At 41.4% G+C, this 17,990-nt stretch overlaps 1 protein-coding gene across 3 annotated transcripts in view; it reads right to left on the bottom strand.

Moving 5' to 3' along the window:
• alpha-Man-Ia (alpha-Mannosidase class I a) overlaps window positions 1-17,990 on the bottom strand; it is a 284,265-nt gene that overhangs the window by 70,417 nt on the left and 195,858 nt on the right. For 2 of the 3 annotated variants that reach the window (XM_018023629.2, XM_018023631.2), the window contains exon 1: window positions 7,718-8,816. The exons of the other annotated variant lie outside the window; for it this stretch is intronic. The gene's annotated coding sequence lies outside the window, so the exon portion shown is untranslated. Of the gene's footprint in view, window positions 1-7,717; window positions 8,817-17,990 lie in introns of those variants that run through there. 3 annotated transcript variants of the gene reach the window in all.

The following is a 17,990-nucleotide window of genomic DNA, read 5'->3' as shown; positions in this document are numbered from 1 at the left end:
CGTATGAACGAATGGAATTTAAAATTGATACCAGAATGATTATTACGCGAAGTCAAGTTTGTCAACTTCTTGTGATTAGATATAGAACACGAGCTCTGTGTAATGTTTAACGTGTATTATCCATTGCCGAGGCGTCTTCCTGTTAATACCGGATACGGCGACGCGAAGCGAATTCCGCGTTGCATCCACCCTTCAACCCAGTTTCGTGTGCTTAATACGTTAATCTCTACGTCATATGCCATCGTGTCACGCATCGGGACCATTGGTATTCCTGACAACTTGCACGGCTAATTGTAATTAAATCTACGACAAGCCTCTGATCCATTGACCCCTGGATTCTTTACTTATTCATGACATAACACATTACCTATTTATCTGTCGACATACTTCTCGATATAAAGAATCGATTCGAAACGAGAATACAATTAAAAATACATAATTTCTCTGTTTATTTCGAGCGTTCTCTCCGCCTGTCATGACTAATTTATAACTTATCACGAATTTATTTAGAATTCTCCATATAAGGAAAAATTGTAATCCTACGACTTATCACTGGGTACGGCTTATCAAATATGCGAGTCACGGCGTGCAAACAGTTCGCGTTTGCAGAAAACGTGACCGCGGACGGCCTGCTAATGATTGAGAACGTGCATCGTCGCATCGACCGTTTCGACGGCAGGGAATCGCGTCGCGACGGAGTCGATCGTAAAACGTGCGACGGAACGGTTTAATTCGGTTTACGTCCGAGAACTCTACACTGAGCGACGCTTCTTCAGACTCGTTGATGCGGTGACGCAACGGAATGCGAGTCTAAATAGAACTGTTCAAGTAGTTAAACGAGCCGTGCAATGAAGTCTTGATCTTCTTTTGGAATCATGTGTTACACTTTTATGGAAATCGGATTTTGTCCCCATTACTGTCCGTAAGAAACGATGAAAATTGCGAATTTAGCTTGTAAAGTAAAACGAATGCACGAATCGATCAGAGAACTCATACAGAAACTAACTCGATAGGTATAATAAAATTTAAAATAAACTTGGAGATTCTATTAAAAGATACTTCGATCAGTTCAACCTTTTACTATAAGAAATTGAAATCACTCTGTCCAAGTATTGTCGAACGATAATAAACGTTGCGTTATTTTAGATGACAATTTCTATTGATTCAATCTGTACGATGTTTGTATTAAATTAATGCATAGCAGACGATCATTGATTCGAACGCGTGTATATAAAACGGACAAAGAAAACTCGTGAAATGACTGAAAATAGTAGGCGGTAATATAAATAGAGATGAAATGCGGGGTATAATAATTCGGATTCAGGCGAAAGAGCAGAGAGCGTGTTATTTCAAGAATAGAGACGAACCGCAGACCTTTCACGATTCAGAATCCCGGCTGTGAATCGAGTTCACGACTGAAACCACCTTTCACTTTTGGTACGGTTCCACTGCGTTCTGTGATACGATTATATACTCGCAGATCCATGCGTCCTCTCGATTAACATAAAATGTCAGCGAAACGAAAGTCGAATGTTATCGATTTAAGGTGATAACTCGAGGAATGCCGTCGATCTGTTAACAAATTTTTACCGAATGATTTCATGCTACATTTCATCTGGAATATTTATAAACTCCATAGTTTCATAATCGTCGTAGCTCATCCGTTTTAAGAACCGCGTTGTTACGTTCTAAAAATATTTTCCTTACTTTTGCGTTGTAAATTCCTTTTAATCTCACTTTACCCGGCAACAAACTTTGCGCCACAATTCTTTTGGAAAAACGTTATCTGGTACAACCTCGGCGGTAAAAAGCGCAGCGGATTCAGCGGGTGCAACAAACCGCAACGCGTTAAACCCAAAAACGCGGTCTGGACCAACGAAATAAGCGCTGCGAGAAAGGGAACAACAGAGGGCAAAACAAAAAAAAACTAAATGAACGGACTGGAAAGGAGTAGGAAAAGTGGCGGCATGGAACGCGGGGGCGCAAAGGGAAAATAAAGAAGAGAGGCGGAATGACAAAAGGAAGAATCGACGAGCGGTGGCGCGGCAAGAAACGTGGAAAACCAGGGAGACACGACATAAAGTTGCGCGGTTACAATTTAAATTTTCGTGTCCGGGAACTTTTTTAAGGTGCGCGGGCGCACTTTTAAGAGGATCGTCGCATAATTTAGGGCACACCGGGCGCCATCCACGACGCTGTCATGCGAATTTGTATGGGGAATATCACGATCGTAAAGCCGAGCGAAATTCATGTCGGGGCTATGATCGAGCCTTCAAAGGCTATTACGAGTGAGACGGCATTCATCATTACATTAAATGTTTTTTATTAGTTGTGACACATGGCTCTTTCAACTTTTATAGTTCTCCTTATCCTTCTATTTTCAACAACTCTGTTTCTATCTTGACTCGACAAGTGTGTCCGACTACTGAACACTAAAAAAAGTCGTAAAACGTGAGTTCCTTTTACGATCGTATTATCTTATAGCGTGAAATGGGCGAAACGACAACAAAAAAGGGTTGTTATAACTGTTATAAAAAAAAATTGTTATTTATTGTTCTACTCATTGAAACGAGCCACTAATAATAAGCTACAGTGTCCCAATTTTACGTCTGTTTTTCTAGGAGTTATAAAAAAATAATCCAGTCATTAGAAATTGCGATGAGAACAAAAATTGCGACATTTATCATATACGAACTCTGAACTGCTAGCATTATTTCATACTTAAAATCGAAAACTCGTAATGAGTCGCGCCACGCGAACATGGTTAATTCCGAGCGTAGAATTTTCAAGGAAATTCCGCGTTCCTACCTTTTCTCCCGTTTAATTATTTCGACGTAAAGCAAGCTTAATTCCGCTTAAACACGAATGGGAAACCTGGCTCTCTTGCTTTCTCCGTCGATGCCCGTTGCGATTCGAGATTCAATGAAAAGCGAAGCTGGAACGATGTTGAGGGCCTCACGGCTTCGCGCGGCATCGAGAAATTTCATAAGAACGAACCGGTTTTGGTTCTCGAATTACTCGCCGCGACGGCGACGTTGTACGGAATTCGCGTTCGCAGAGTGTCAAATATCGGCGGAGGGAAGACGATATTTGGTGGAAAGACGGAAACCATAGGGGACCTGCCGCGGGCTCTGGATGCGAAATTACGTCTCCGGGCGAATGGAATTTCATTAGCCGGGCGAGAGAGAGAACCGTTGGATCAGCGGCGAGCTCGCGTTTTATAAGAAATCCACGTTTCGTATTGCACCAGTCTGCGTGAAACTTCCGATTATACGTTCCATCAGTCTCTTCCGGTCGTACAGTTCATTGTATGTAATATGATTAGAGAGAAATTACATCACGATTTTTTAAAAGCAGTTTATACAAGTTTTTATTGCTGTTAGTATTTTGTCCGCCGTGCAATTAAACTCGTAGGGAAACGTAGTAAGGAATCGGTGACTAAGCGGCAATTCGCAATTACCAGAAGTTCGTGGGATTCAGTGACGTTCGATCAGAATGGAAGATTAGAATAATTATCTAAACTACGAGACAAGAGGCGAGGAATTTTGTTTACCCGCGCGGAAACTGCGGATGTTTGCACGGTTGAATAAGCAAGTCTCCATGCATATTCAAAATCTTTCTCGAACTTTATCAAATGGGACTCGACTGTGAAAGTGCAAGCAGAATCATAGTAGAAAATCGGAAAGCTGATGTAATAAGGAAAACGAAAAGGAAAAAGGATGATATTCTACGTCGCTTAGTATAAATAGCTAAAAAAGTGAAGGCAGGATTAGCTACTGAAAAACATTATCTCTATTACTACGTATGGTGAACTCGCTGCCTCGTTTGAGCATACACGGTACGAGAAGACAAACATAAACGTCATTAGGGACCTGTATACTTGAACTAATTGCAGTCGGATGAGGCCAGAGTCGTTAACTCCAGCTCGGGACTACATAATTCTTCAATTCGTGTCGTCATGTACCAACATTAAATACGTACATGCTCCTAGCTCTAAACGCTCTAAAAAACGTGCACACAATTGCAGAGTAATTAAAAAAAACACAAGTGGCTGCGTTGCACAACACTCCCCTCTCCATCTTTATCCGTACCTCTAATTCCATCTCTGATTTCAAAGTTTACGTTCGTCAATGCGACGAAATTTAAATCGCCACCTGTCTCTCTGCTTCGTTCTGAACAGTTAATTAAGATCTGACCGTGAATCGAGACAAAGGGATCGACGGTTATCGAACAGCAAAATGATAGGAGACATCACGCAATGTGTCGTTCAGAAAAACATAAACCGTGCAGAAAATGTGGAGGACATAGGATACCAGCTTCGCTTTACCACTCCCATTTCCGGGTTTCCGATTGTGGACGAGCTGGAATTTTCTTGTCGAAACTATAGAGCGTGACACTCTTTAATCGACCGAATCAATAAGTTCTTAATAAAACATTCATAAGTGTTTCAACAGAAATATTTCGTCGGTAATTTAAAATACACAGAAAGAAAAAGAGAAAGAAACGAACAGAGGTAGCTTATATAACTTTTTCCACGTGCTGTTTACCTAATAAAAAGATTAATCGCTCACGCGGACGATCATTATTTTACTTAAAAATAAAAATACTATCTGCGAATAAATTGTTCGATTAATATAGGTTCCGTTCTAAATTGCGATGCGTGGCCGCGCGAAGAGGAACGGCACACAGTGGGCACAGAACCCGCGTTAACGCGGTGACAATGCGCGATGTAATCAATTTGGTAGCCAATAAAACAGTTTTAATCGCTCGACGCGTACGCAAATTCACTGTACAGGTTGAATCAATAACAACTATCCTCTGGAATAACGAGTTATTTTAAATGAAATTTTCCGCACATTTATCAGCTCGATTACTTTGTCAAAGGAAAACTTGTTTTCCAATTGTCTATAAACGTGATGTGGGGTAATTTCATCTGTACGATTAGAGGAATCTTTCAAAACTGCTATTTGTCTTTTATCGTTCCGCTAGTTATGAGAAAAAACTGCGGAATCATATTCCGGAATTGGTTATCAATGCCAATTAACGTCGAGCAACTGACTCGTATCTCCATGATTCTCACTTATTTTTCCCAGAGTTAATAGCAACAACGAAGGTCAAGGCTTTACTTCACACGTAGCATATTTTCTTGATTCCACGAAAACTAGTTATCGCGAACTTTGTCCTGCGTTATCTCATAAAGAGAACGAAATTCTCATTAGCGGATTCCACGAATTGTAGCTGATATCAATAGGAAGGCATGACGCGTGCGATGAAGTGATCGCTCCGATAGTCAGGCTTGTACCGAGATGAGAGAGGCGCGTTGCTAAAATAATTTCACCCCGAGGGCGCGTCCTAACCCGTTCTCCCATGAGAAGTGTTCTTCGTCCGGATCTACGAAAATACGATTCCCGGCAAATGTCTACTTCGTTACCGACCTCGCTATAAATAGACCCGAACGGCCTTGGTCAACCTTCTTCTTCGAGTTCGTCGACGTCCGCAACCGGTACCCACAATCTTTCGTCTTTGCGATTCTATAGGCAATTTCAAACTTTTCAAGAACCATTGCTTTCAATTTTTATACACAAAAATCTATTGAACAGCAGAGATACTTAGAGCTTTGACAATTTTTAACAATAATCTTGAAATAGCTTAGTTAAAATTCAAAAAAGTTTTACACTTATGAACTAAAGCTTTGGCCTTCGTTGTTGTTATTAGCTCTGGGAAAAATAAATAAGAATCATTCCTTTTAATTTTTATCCACAAAAATCTATTGAACAACAGAAGTACTTAGAGCTTTGGCAATTTTTAACAATAATCTTGAAACGGATTAATTAAAATTGAGAAAAGTTTCACACGTATGACATTATAATTTGCTTCCCACAAGTACGCGAACGCGAATTGAAATGAAAGAATTGAATAATGAACAATTGAAACGAATTTATATAATAATCTATACGATTGAATAATAGCATTTGTATAGGACGAAGCAGTGAACATTATCATTACGTGTAATGAGAAATGTCTGAAATTAGAATTAAAAATCTAGTGACCCACTGTGCTTTACAAGGTCTGCCATGAATTATTCAGCCTCGATTAACCTTTCACTCCCTCTCACTGTTCAAACAGATTCTCGTTGACAACAGATTCAAAAGACTTCAGGTTTCTTTGTACGATGCTCCAGCGCGGGTTAATTTGCGACCGGCCGGACTAGTTCGCGGTTTCGTTTGAAACGAGGCTGGAATTCGATGGGAGCACATTTGATAGCGATACGACCCTTCAATACGTTTACAAACCAGATTGAATAATGCGGGGGATCATTTCCACGGAGTCTGGTATTTTAACACACTAAACGCATACTTCTATTTTTATTCTTTTTTATGGAAACCAGAATTAACCTTCCGAGTATTAAGATTAATCTTAAAAAAAAGAAAATGAAATTCGTTAACAATTTCTTATTGCCTAATTTGTCTTTCGATTATAATAAAATGGAAACAGAAGTTTAACGATGAACAAACGTTTTCCGAGCACGGGACAAAAATGAATGTTAATTACGTAGAGGCACGTGCACGATTCCGTGTCCCACACGTGAATAGAGCCCGATACGGAATCGAACAATAAATCCATTGAATAAATCGGCGCCGATACGGTGAACGTTCGTTAAACTCTTTCGTTCCCGTTGATCGATACAATCTATACCGCGCGCTGGAATCCGGAGATCGAGAGATGCGGGCCGCGAGATAATCGTGCCCCGTTTCTCAAGACGATTTCTACGCCGGTCAACGGAGCAGAGCTTCCTGCTCCGAAGAGTCCTCGCACGAATTTCCTCTTATCAAAACAGAGAGACTTATGTAACCAACGTAATCGATGCGGTCCTTGTTAGCGAGATAACAACGCATAATTGCCTACGAGTTTTAAACATTTATGTAACGAAATGAAGCAATTCATCAGACATATTATGGTTCAGTCAAGAAAATTAATTGCTGCTCGTCATTTCTGAGTAATCGAATAAAGACATTTGAATGAATGATAGACTCGCAATAAAATAGATCAAAGCAGCTGAATGTTCATGAATTTTTGTTATTGCCAAAGGTATCCACGTGAAATAAAAATAACGTGGTTTCAACGCAGGGCGTGTACAGGGACAGTGAAAAACCATCGCATGGAAACTCACTTTCAGCCTGTTCTAACGGTACATACAACCGTAACATTCGTTTTAATCCTGAAAGCGTCACGCGTTACAAAGCCAGTGAGGCCGACGTCGAATAAAAAAAAAAGGTAAGGAATAAAAGAGTTATCCAATGGTTATCACTGAAACCAGTGATCAATTTCCGTGGAACGTATGTGTGTACGTGGAAAAGATCGATCTTCGATTTCGTCGAACTCGTAAAATTGTTTCCAACATTTTTCTAACTGACGTTCCTGGCTTAAATACACGCTTGACATTTTAGTAAATCCTTATTACTTAAGTGAAAGTCGTTGAATTATTTATGTGACACAATAATTAATTTCTCTAAGACAGAAAACTGACAGGAGGAATAAATTAAGCGCAACATACTTTATCTTACACATTTTTTTGTTGAGATACGTCGTCTCTTTGAACGTTTCGATTTGCCATACGTAAATTTAACCCACGAGCGCCAGTAAAGTTGAATGACCAGTTAGACAGAATGAATAACAGATGTAGCATAAATAGTAATCAGCATTGAATTATATATACCTGTTTTTGGCGACTGCGACGAGTCGAGCAGCCAAGCCGATTATCGTCGTATTTAAGATTCTTTATCGTCGTCCAAAGTTTTTCACGACAAACCTCTATTTCGCTTTTTCTTACTGCGGTCTTCTTCACTGTACGATCAAAGGACGGGAAGCCTTAACCTAACGTAAACGCACCAGACTCGTATCTAATCACTCAAGTCTAACCGCGAATTATGATTCGCGTCGCGTTTTCACTTCGCAAAACACAACCGGACGGGCTTATCGAATGATCGGACACACACATACGAAACGATAAAGCACGGTCGAGTCTTCTTCACGCTTTTTCACCAGCTCTCGGCCATTTCCACGCACTCCGCGCAATGACAAAGAATCTCCTTTGTCGCTTGGGAGCGTTTCTATCTGGACGGATAACCTCGCAGTTCAGCTGATCCTAAAGTGTCGTCAACGTCGGAAGCTTTGGCAGTGAGGAAACCGTCGACACGTGTCTCGTAAACTGTTTAACTTTTGCCTAGATACGTGGCAAGTGAACTGATTATAGATTAGCGACTGGATCAGTATCAGTCGTCAGACTTTCATACGATTAACGTCGAATTCGTCGACGAGAATACACTGAGAGTCGCAATGCGATGTAAAGATACATGCGATGCGCTCACGGAATTCGGTAATGAAAGCGTCAGGTACGGTACCGGGTGTGTGACTCTGTTAACCTTGGCTGAGGAAGTCTTCGCACGAAACGTACGTATTCGATAGCAACTAGTTTATAGGCAAGCGTCCAGTCACGAAAATCCAAGGAATGTACGTGACCTTACGTGAACGTTCTCACTCGCAACCAACTCCTCGAAGATCAAATTCCAAGGGCGCGTAAGCACGTACGCGTTTTCCTTTCTCCCTCGACCGGACACGGTTACCTCGTCCCTCTCTACACTTATCAAACGCTGCGGGCTCTCTTAAGTCTACCTTTTCACTTCCGATCTGACGTGGTAAGTTCGCTTGACCAAACCGAACCGAACCTCACGAGACATTCGCCCGCGATCGCGCCCGCCGGAACACTGACACGACTCGGGATTCCACGAGTGACTGTAACCTCGCACCGCATACACACGATTCGGAGTCGAGTCGAACGCCGGGTTGGTACTACGGCTCTCGGCGCCACCCGAACGGAGCCGAGTCGCTACGAATCGTTTCTTTGAGCTGCCGCTCGCCGCATTACGCCTGCGACTGCTCGCCGCGGAGGAGCCGATCGGATCCCGGAGCTGACAATCAACTCGCCGCTTTCGCCAGGCTTCGTCAAGTTTATTGAAATAAAGAACCTAAGAAACGATCTTGCCTCTCTTCAGATTTCAGAGTAGAATTATTGTATAATCATATAAGAATCCAAATTTTGAAATTTTACACAATGAAATGTACACTTTTCTTTTGGTATTTTTATATACTAGACAAATTTTATACATTCTCTAAATGACTACGACTTCTAGATATAGACAAAGGTCTGCTGTCTAATTATGCAAACCTTTATTACAATTAGAATTATATGGAAGCCAATAAAAATAAGTACACGCATCATCGATTAGATTAGATCTTACGCAGCAGAAGTAATAGCACAGGCGGGTATACGAGCAGACCAGTAGAACCTTCAATCATCGTACCTCTTTTTTTATTGGGCTCTCACGTGCCATTACAATTGCCATGTTACTTACAACGTTACCAGCTACTGATTATGGGAAGCAATCCTAGCACTTAATGGAGTAAAAGATCCAGTGACAAATTGTATAAATAGCTAAATTCTGACTAAATTACTAAATGGTAAAAAAAGGCATTTTTATTTCACTATTCTTTATTAAATAATCAATCATCATTCCTCTCTTTTAACAATTTAATGTACGTACGTGTTAATAAATGTTACGACGAATTGAGAACTGTAGATAAAATTGTTGAAATAATCGTATTATTACATAGAATTATATTTTAAATAGAGGAAATCGAGGCTGCTCTTTTCGTACGACGGCGTACTCTCTAACGAAGGAGGAGAAGGTTAATGAAGCTTAAAGAACCGTTTCACGAAGTGGGTCAATTTTCCGAGTAAGTATAAATTACGGGGGAATCGATCGATCATCGAATTCGATTACACAATTAGTTAGACGACTTGGGTCCTACCGTCCGCCACCTTAAACTCCTTCCCGCTTTGCTAACTTCTATACGAGGGAATCAAAGCGTACACCTAGCTACGTTCCATTCGAAGTTGCGAAACAGTTTTCGAACGCTATTGATTCGTGCTGCCTACCGGCAATATTAGGAGAATACTCATAAATGGCGTTTATTAGACGTTAACACTTTGTTCCAATCTGTTCACAATTGAAACGTTTCAACTAGGAGGAAAAACACGGTCTGATAAAATCTGATAAATTGTGTAAAAAATGAATTTCATTTAATTGAAGTTAGAAAATACTTGCATGTACCGTGTAATAAAATTGATTTGTTACACCTGAAATACATTAATCTGGCTTATCGAACCACCGAATCGAGACCGCAGCATCAGATTTCAATTAGGCGCATATCCATCGTGAAATCACACAATAAACCGGTGCAAGAAAATTGCTGAATTATATCTGGCCGCACAAAGGGTGCCTTTGGAATATTGAATAGGCGAGCCACCGTCGAATTTCATTCGTATCGGGGCCGTGGCTTTTCACACGTCGCATCTTTTTGTCGACCACCCCCTCGGGGCTCTGATCTTGATTCTGCATTAACGCGAATTCAAGTAGCTTGTGGAGAAGTTGCGCGATTCGCTATTAGGCTATTGAAAACCGCCGCCTACCCGCAATGCGGTCTCCCCTGATAAATAAGCCATTACATCGACACGTCGCTTATGGCCCTGCCATGTCGCGATTGTTGGACTCAAGTAAATGGGTATTAGTCACAGAAAATCCTTTTCACAAAATGTCCAGACTTCGTAGAATAGAAACAGTTTTTTAATACAAGAATAATTGTACGAATTGCATGAAACGTATTAAGAAACAGCTGGAAAATATTGTCTGATCAAATTAAACTATGACGTGACTTTATTTCGCTTGGTACATTTCCTTATCGCGCGCCCAATTCCGTAATGAAAACGTCCCGCGGTGATCGTGTCGTGCGCTGAGATCGTAACTTATCACCGTCGCAGCCGTTTTCGCGCCTTTAGATTAAGAGAGCGGGTGCGTGATGGAAATCGTTCTCAACGCAAGGGCTTACGCGAGGAAATTTCGCACATCGCTGGGTGTAGTCCATCGGAACCTGCTTGTAGATACACTCGGTCGTGGGTTGCCGAACTTCGATCTAATAACCGGGAACACGCGAACCCGTCTAATCGAGATTACACCTTCATCGAGTTCTGAATAACTCGGAAGCTCGCGGAATATTCATTAAGCATGTAGGAACCGAACGAGTAAATATCACTTTTTCTTGTGTTTCAAGAAATATTAAAATACTTGATTAATGTCAATCAAAACGTGATTACATTAATTTATAAATCAGTTCTACGACGAAAGAGTGGAATGGTATTTGTAAATGGCAGACCATGCGGTCGGTTCGCAGTGGGACAAACTATGGGGACACAGAAGCTCGGGCTGCGGCTCAATTAACCGGTAAGTCACTTCCTGTCTCGGTAACGGCGCGATTAATCCGGCGAGGAGCGTGTCAGAAAGAAGCGGCCGGGCTTTACAAAGAGGCGTGCCGGAGTCAAAAGGGTTAACTGGCGTCGTGGCGTCGCCGACAGGGACTCGTGCGTCTCGGTTAAAAGCGAACGACGAGGACGCGATCGCGAGGGGGGAACCCGTCGGGAACGGTTCGCCCCTTGGAATGGTAATGGTCCGCACAAATCTACCAGCGAAACATCCACCGTGCTTTTTACCGTCTTCTGCTGTTCCTCGCCTCCGCCATTTCCTGGTACTTATCGTAAAGAAACTATCTTCATCTGTGGCGATCCTGGTAATGAAACGGAGACGAGTCGGGTGACAGGAAATTAAACGATCCTCGGGGCCGTTGTCTACTGTTTGCGAAGTTTGTTGGGTTCGCTCGAAATTTTATGCCCTCGTTTCGGCGGACGTTCAACGTTGAATAAGCTCTTAAGATTATTTAAATAGTTACGGTTCTTGTTACAGAATCTAGTTTTATGCAGTTTTGAATTGCATCTTATGGAACGAGCTGAGGTTTCTCCAAATGAGAAAACAGAAATTGCTTTCTCGTCAGTTTCCATTAAGACGTTTAAAACAATGAGATTATTTAGGACGTTCTAAATAACCTCTCGAGACGCAACGTAAGCAGGTCAAGGCAGGGCTAGAGAAAAGAGCGAACGATGAGTACAACCACTGGTTTGTAATTCATATCAGGAGGGACGAAGGATAAAGCAGGTCAGACTGGTCCTGCACACTTCCGTGTCGAATTAAACTTACAGATCTGAGAGGAGATATTGTATTTTTTATGAGAGAGTCTGGTCGTCGCGCGGGGGCGGAGGGACGGTTTCCGGGGTAAAAAGGGAAAGAACGAAAGGGCGGGTGTTGAACCGTGGAGAAGGAAAATATCGGGGCCTGTTCTTGCAGGATCAAAGTTAAACGAATGCGTTCCGCGGAACACAAAGGATCTCGAAGGCACTTTATTACACCGTGGCTTGTGCTCTCTACCTAGCGCGTCTCCTTCTCTTTCGACAGTTTTGGCCCTTCCGTTCGGTGTCGCTCGTTTCGCGTGGCCGAGAGGGAATCTTAATGGAAATGTAAATTCGCGCTGCGAGCACGTGCGACGGGGACTTGGTCGATTCGTTTCGCCGTTCCTCTTTTTTTCCCCCCCTTGACTCCGCCATTCTCTCGGCCCCTTTTTCCTCCTTTTGTGCCGTGGCCGCTGTCCCTGATTGAAATTTTTCGACTGGCCGCGAACGGATACTTCGCCCGCCGAATTTTTTTCACTCACTTTTCGTTACCCGAATTCTATTTCCTACCGCGAGAATTCTTCGTCTGATTTTAATTTAGCTTTTCATATTTTTTTCAACCGAACTGACCGATGGGTTCCTCGGATTAGAAAATGAAGTCAAACGGAGATTCATTTGCTACCGTAACACTCCGTGTACATAGAAAAGGTCTTTGATCCTTAAAACCGGACGAGCCCAAAGAGAATTCTAGCATGTCAGCGTTGAAATCCTATCGGGATTCATTCGTCCAAGGAACGATCCCATCGTCGGTTGAATCATGGCCTCAAATGATTATGGCGTTTAGTCCGGGATGGCACGATGATTCCGTGAATCAAAGACTAATCCGTCGACCCACATGCGATATGGTATCCCTTCCGGACAGGTAAGCAACCAGCCATCGAATGTGGGAATCAACGCAAACAGGATACGGCGACTCGGTTCATTATCCTTTAGGGCCAGACTTTTCCCTGATCAAATTACCCTCGTTGCCATAATCATCCTACGTAATTGCCTGTTCAATTTTATTAGAGAACTTTTCAAGGAGCTGCGTTTCTATTACAGTTCTAACATACCAGTTCTTAACGATGGCATTTAATTTTTCTGTTCCAAACATCATACCGATCATGCTACAATTAAAACGATCATAAATTTGATACGTTTACTCTGTTTTATTTAAACAAGGAAAGCTTGCATATTTTTAATAGTTACAAGATTTGTGGTGTTCGAAAGGAAATTCACGGCGACGCGTTATGAGCGTAAATTTGCCGGGCGAATGAAAATCGCTATCACTTTTCAGCCGGTGCTCAGCCGGAATCGTTATGGCACCCTTGGTCCCGGCCGAACATCCGGGGGGGCTGCATCCTGATTCAACGCACGTGTAACGACCCGCCAACCAAAGTGGTTTATCTGAAACGTGTATATACGGCGGATGTGCCGCGAAACTTTTCCGCCGATGAAAAAGCTCGGGTCGAGTCCAGGGAATTGTCCGTGATAAAATGGCAAGGGATCTCTCATTAAGGAGGCCATAAAAGTTAGATCAAGTACCTACCGCTTTAAAAATATTCCTGTCAAACTAATTTCACGTTGATAAACGCTGCGAGTATTTATTTTTTATGCACGAAAAGCAAGAATGCAATCTAAGGAGGAATTTATATCGAGATATCGTAAAAGCGGTGGATAAAAATTTCTGCCTTGATTGAGAAATATTTAATGCAGAGAAAATCTACTGGTAATAATAAGTATTCCTCGGCGGAAACATCGGTTTACGCGGTATCTGCAATTCCAATTAGGCGAGCGCCGGCATCCCCTAACTCTTGATCATCCCTGGCGCAGGCGTAATCAAAAGTTCTTGTACTCAAGATATGGAAACAGTTTACCCGAACAATGCTACCAGATATACACAGTTCGCAATTTATCAGACCGACCGCAATCAATTCCCCTCCCCCCCCCGCCCCGTTCGTTCGGTTAATTATCTCTCCATTGTATAATTGCCATGTAATTGCTGGTTTCGTATAACCGTGACTAATAATCGTTGGCGGTATAATTACTGTGATTACGTGTGCGTGGAACTGGTGGCAGTTTTACTTTCGACTACGTATCGTTTGCAAGAAACCATAGAGCCCGTAATTCGTTTTGGATCGTTAACAGAGCTTGCTTAGTCCTCACCGATGCGTGAATAAAATCGTTTTAGCGATGTGTCTTCTTTATGGAACAATCCAATCGCTAAACATTTATTTCTGTTGAATAAAATTATTGCACCGCGTTTTCTGAATTATAAATTAGAAACTAATTTTAAGTGTACCACCGGAGACGGGAAAATGGTAAGAGGATAATTTTCGATGGCGCGTTGACGTAGAAACGAGAAAAGTTTGGCCGAGTTCGGTTTCGCCGGTTAAATGGTATAAATTAGCACGAGCCAGTGATAGTTGTGTCACGTCCTCGCGAACCTGTTAACCACGTTTCCCAGCGAGATCCGAGCTTGGCAGCTGAAACGTGAAGACAGTGCATCCGTGTAATTAAGGTGACAAGACTGACAACGACGGTCGATGACATTACCAGGCCTGGTTTAACTGATGGAAAGCATTCAACCGCGTTTCGACCGATGGTCTATAAGCGTTCTTGAATCCGAGGTCGAAGGTACTACATCGATCTGTATTTAGACGCTGTCATTAAAAGAACGGGGCCGAGCATCAAATCTACGTACTATGTTAACACACTATTATTAGAACGCTAGAATCAATCGACACTCGAATGCTAAAACGAACTTCTGTGTACAAGTCATTTTCCCAGCAAAAGAAATTGAAGAAGCGAAATTCTGGAAAGTCTAGCAAACAGCGACAACTTACTTCGTTTACCTTTCTAATAATCACCGTTAGACGCTATTATCGAGCATACCTGCATAACTCACACGCGTGAATCAATTAACACACGCTAAAAGATTTTTCCACACCTCCCGAGTCACCTCGTTTACTCAGTTCGTTCGATTTCTTACGATACTACAAGGGGCGAATGAAAAGAATAAAGAAGAACTGAAAATTTCGGCTACTTTATCTAATGTACTTGAACGCTAAAGCATTCGACAGATGTGAACGAATTTTCATTGGCATTGTAAGAATTCTGGGGCGCCGGGGGTAGCTTACGCGAATCCATGCGGACAACGCTTGCATTAAACTTTCATTTTCCATGCGCATTGAGCAACAATGCAGAAAGAAGGAGAGAGAGTTCTCTTTGTAAGATACTCCATTCACAAAGGACGTTGGGAGCACAATGGACCAACGGAGATATAGCGCATCAGGGGAGGCTGACGCCAAAGGCCAAAGTATTTTCTGTACGAGCTCGTAAATGTTGATAAGATTTGTTGTGGGACACGTCGATTTACCTAAGGCTGCGAAATCCGTATCGCACTTCCTATGGATTGTCTTCGCCAAATAAAGAAATGTGAAGGCTGCTGCAGTAAAGTGTCACAACTGATTCTCCGCGCTTAATGAATAAAATTTATTGTTATTCGAATAGCAATTTAGAAAACTGGGATTACGTAACGTCGCGTGAATATTATTTACGGGACGGGATTCAAAAATGTTTGTTAATTGTATGTTTTAAGCTGGATTAACGGCAACAAAAGGACACTATTATTCGGTTATCTGCTCGTTTCTAATTGAATTTCATGATGCGAATTAAAAGTTCATTTCGCTGTCCGCGACATTATTTAGCCGGCTATTCTTTCCCCAACAAATTCCTTTATAAATACGAATGAACACAACATTTTCAATTATCTCGCAACACGCCGCAGTTTTTAATAAAAACAATCTATGTATGCGCGGTTAATAAACTCCGATTCGTATATTTTTAAATTAAATTTCGGTTTACGTAAAATTTTGTCAGCATTCACGTCAAAATCATTGAACGAGTTTGCAGCGTTGAGAATTAAACAACACTGAAGTTTCATTAAAATTCTTTGAAAGAGATTAAAACCAATTTAAAGCGAACGTATAAACCTATCTTATAATTGTGGATTCATTACACGTTATTGATCATTCCAACATGAAAAAAAGGAATAGTAAGAGAAGTGCATACGAGGATGCGGATGTTTAATAAGAGTCTCGATTAAACGAGACTCCGGGAAACGAGATTCAGTCTGAGGAGGGATTCCAATATGGTGTATAAAGCGGAGCAGAATACACTCTCCAGGGGTAACCGTATACCTCCTATACCCGCGGCATCTGCTTTTGTGTATTCAATCTGAGGTAATAACCCCGTGGGTAATTTGTTGGCTATGTACATTTTCCACGCCTGAAAAACCTTATATAATCACAGCCAATTGTAGATAATTTAAAAGAATGATTTACGTAGTCAAACACGAGACATGACGATATTTTACGTAAACTGATTATTTACGAGATAAAGTGAGTCTGAATTTAACTTGAAAATTCGGACTGTATCGAGAGTGCTAGTCAAACGTGTTCTTAAGTCAATTTCAACTGGTTTTGCAATATGAAAGTCAGATGAGCAAATTGTTAATGTTCCCAGGGAAGAATGTGGGTTTTCTTATTCACAGGGGTATCTATCATATCCTGTTGAATAGCACCTGGCCGAAAGTAATTTCACCTCGGTCGCGGTAGATCACCCGCGCCGATAAACCACGAGGAAACGAAGAAATCATTTCGTACGCGGTGCACGCGACCGTAGATACCACCGCAAATCGCGTGACGTCGACATTATTTTATTATTGGATTCGCTGTTATCCCGTCGATCTTCTTCAGCCTCTCACGTACCGAGGATACCGGATATCATCGTTGCACGTCATACCGTCGATTAGTTCCATAATTAAATAAGTAAAGCGCACGAATTGGCTTCGAGAAATGGAAAATAAAAGACGCGAGATAATTGATGTACGATTGAAAGGATATTGTTTTTCGACATATTTCTGAATCAGATTTGATCATTGAATTAATTGCTACTTCATATCGCTTTGTTCAATATTTATTACATTCAAATAAAATCAGATTATACTAATTATTATTATAAAAGCTGTCATACGTGACTCTTGAATTGAATATTTAAATTATGTACAATGCAATGGACGCGAGTTCTGCTTTCCTGTTGAATCGATTTTTCCAGTGATTATTAATTACGTTAATTATTTCGTACAAGTCTGACGCTTAACGCTTTGTTAATATAAATTATCCCAGATGAATGGTAGTAACCACAATTGCTGGCGATTTAATGTTGTGTAACACCCATAGAAATATTGTCGCATTAAATCATACGGATTAAATGATTAATAATTATAATATCTCTGTTTTAATATGTATTCTGTAATAATCGTTCTCTCAATTGTTATCAATAAACACGAACTCGTACGTGTCGAATTTTTCTTTTAAATCAATCCACGATGGGGGAGAATATTTGCCGAGGCGAGAACAGTAAAAACCACACGATTCTCAAATATATACACAGAAATCCTACTTAACAGCCTCTTTGATCCTCTTGTACACGCCGGAGGATCCTCCTCGCGAACGTCGGGAGAAACCAAACATCAATCAAGCTTTACAAACCGCACGCGCATCTCTGAAAAATCTCAGAAAAACATCTCGTTCTTCAAACAGCCAGAACTCGTCGAACAACCCTTCGTCGAGTTAGATCTGTCACCGAAGGAAAGTAACAAAAAATTGTCAATCATCCTATCAATCTGGCGTCGATTGCTACGATTAGAGATATAAAGAAATAGAAATATAATAGTGATAGTGAGAGACTACTTAAGAATGTATTGGCCATACAGTCAATCCCAAAAGTTTATGCACTTTAGAAACGCATTTTTTAAAAAGAAATCAGACGT

This window comes from Ceratina calcarata, unplaced genomic scaffold (genome assembly GCF_001652005.2).
Source record: "Ceratina calcarata isolate Rehan_Ccalc_2016 unplaced genomic scaffold, ASM165200v1 scaffold308.2, whole genome shotgun sequence".
NCBI classification, from domain to species: domain Eukaryota; kingdom Metazoa; phylum Arthropoda; class Insecta; order Hymenoptera; family Apidae; genus Ceratina; species Ceratina calcarata.
The sequence above is the reverse complement of the archived record's forward strand: the minus strand, read 5'-3'. Positions and strand labels throughout refer to the sequence as shown.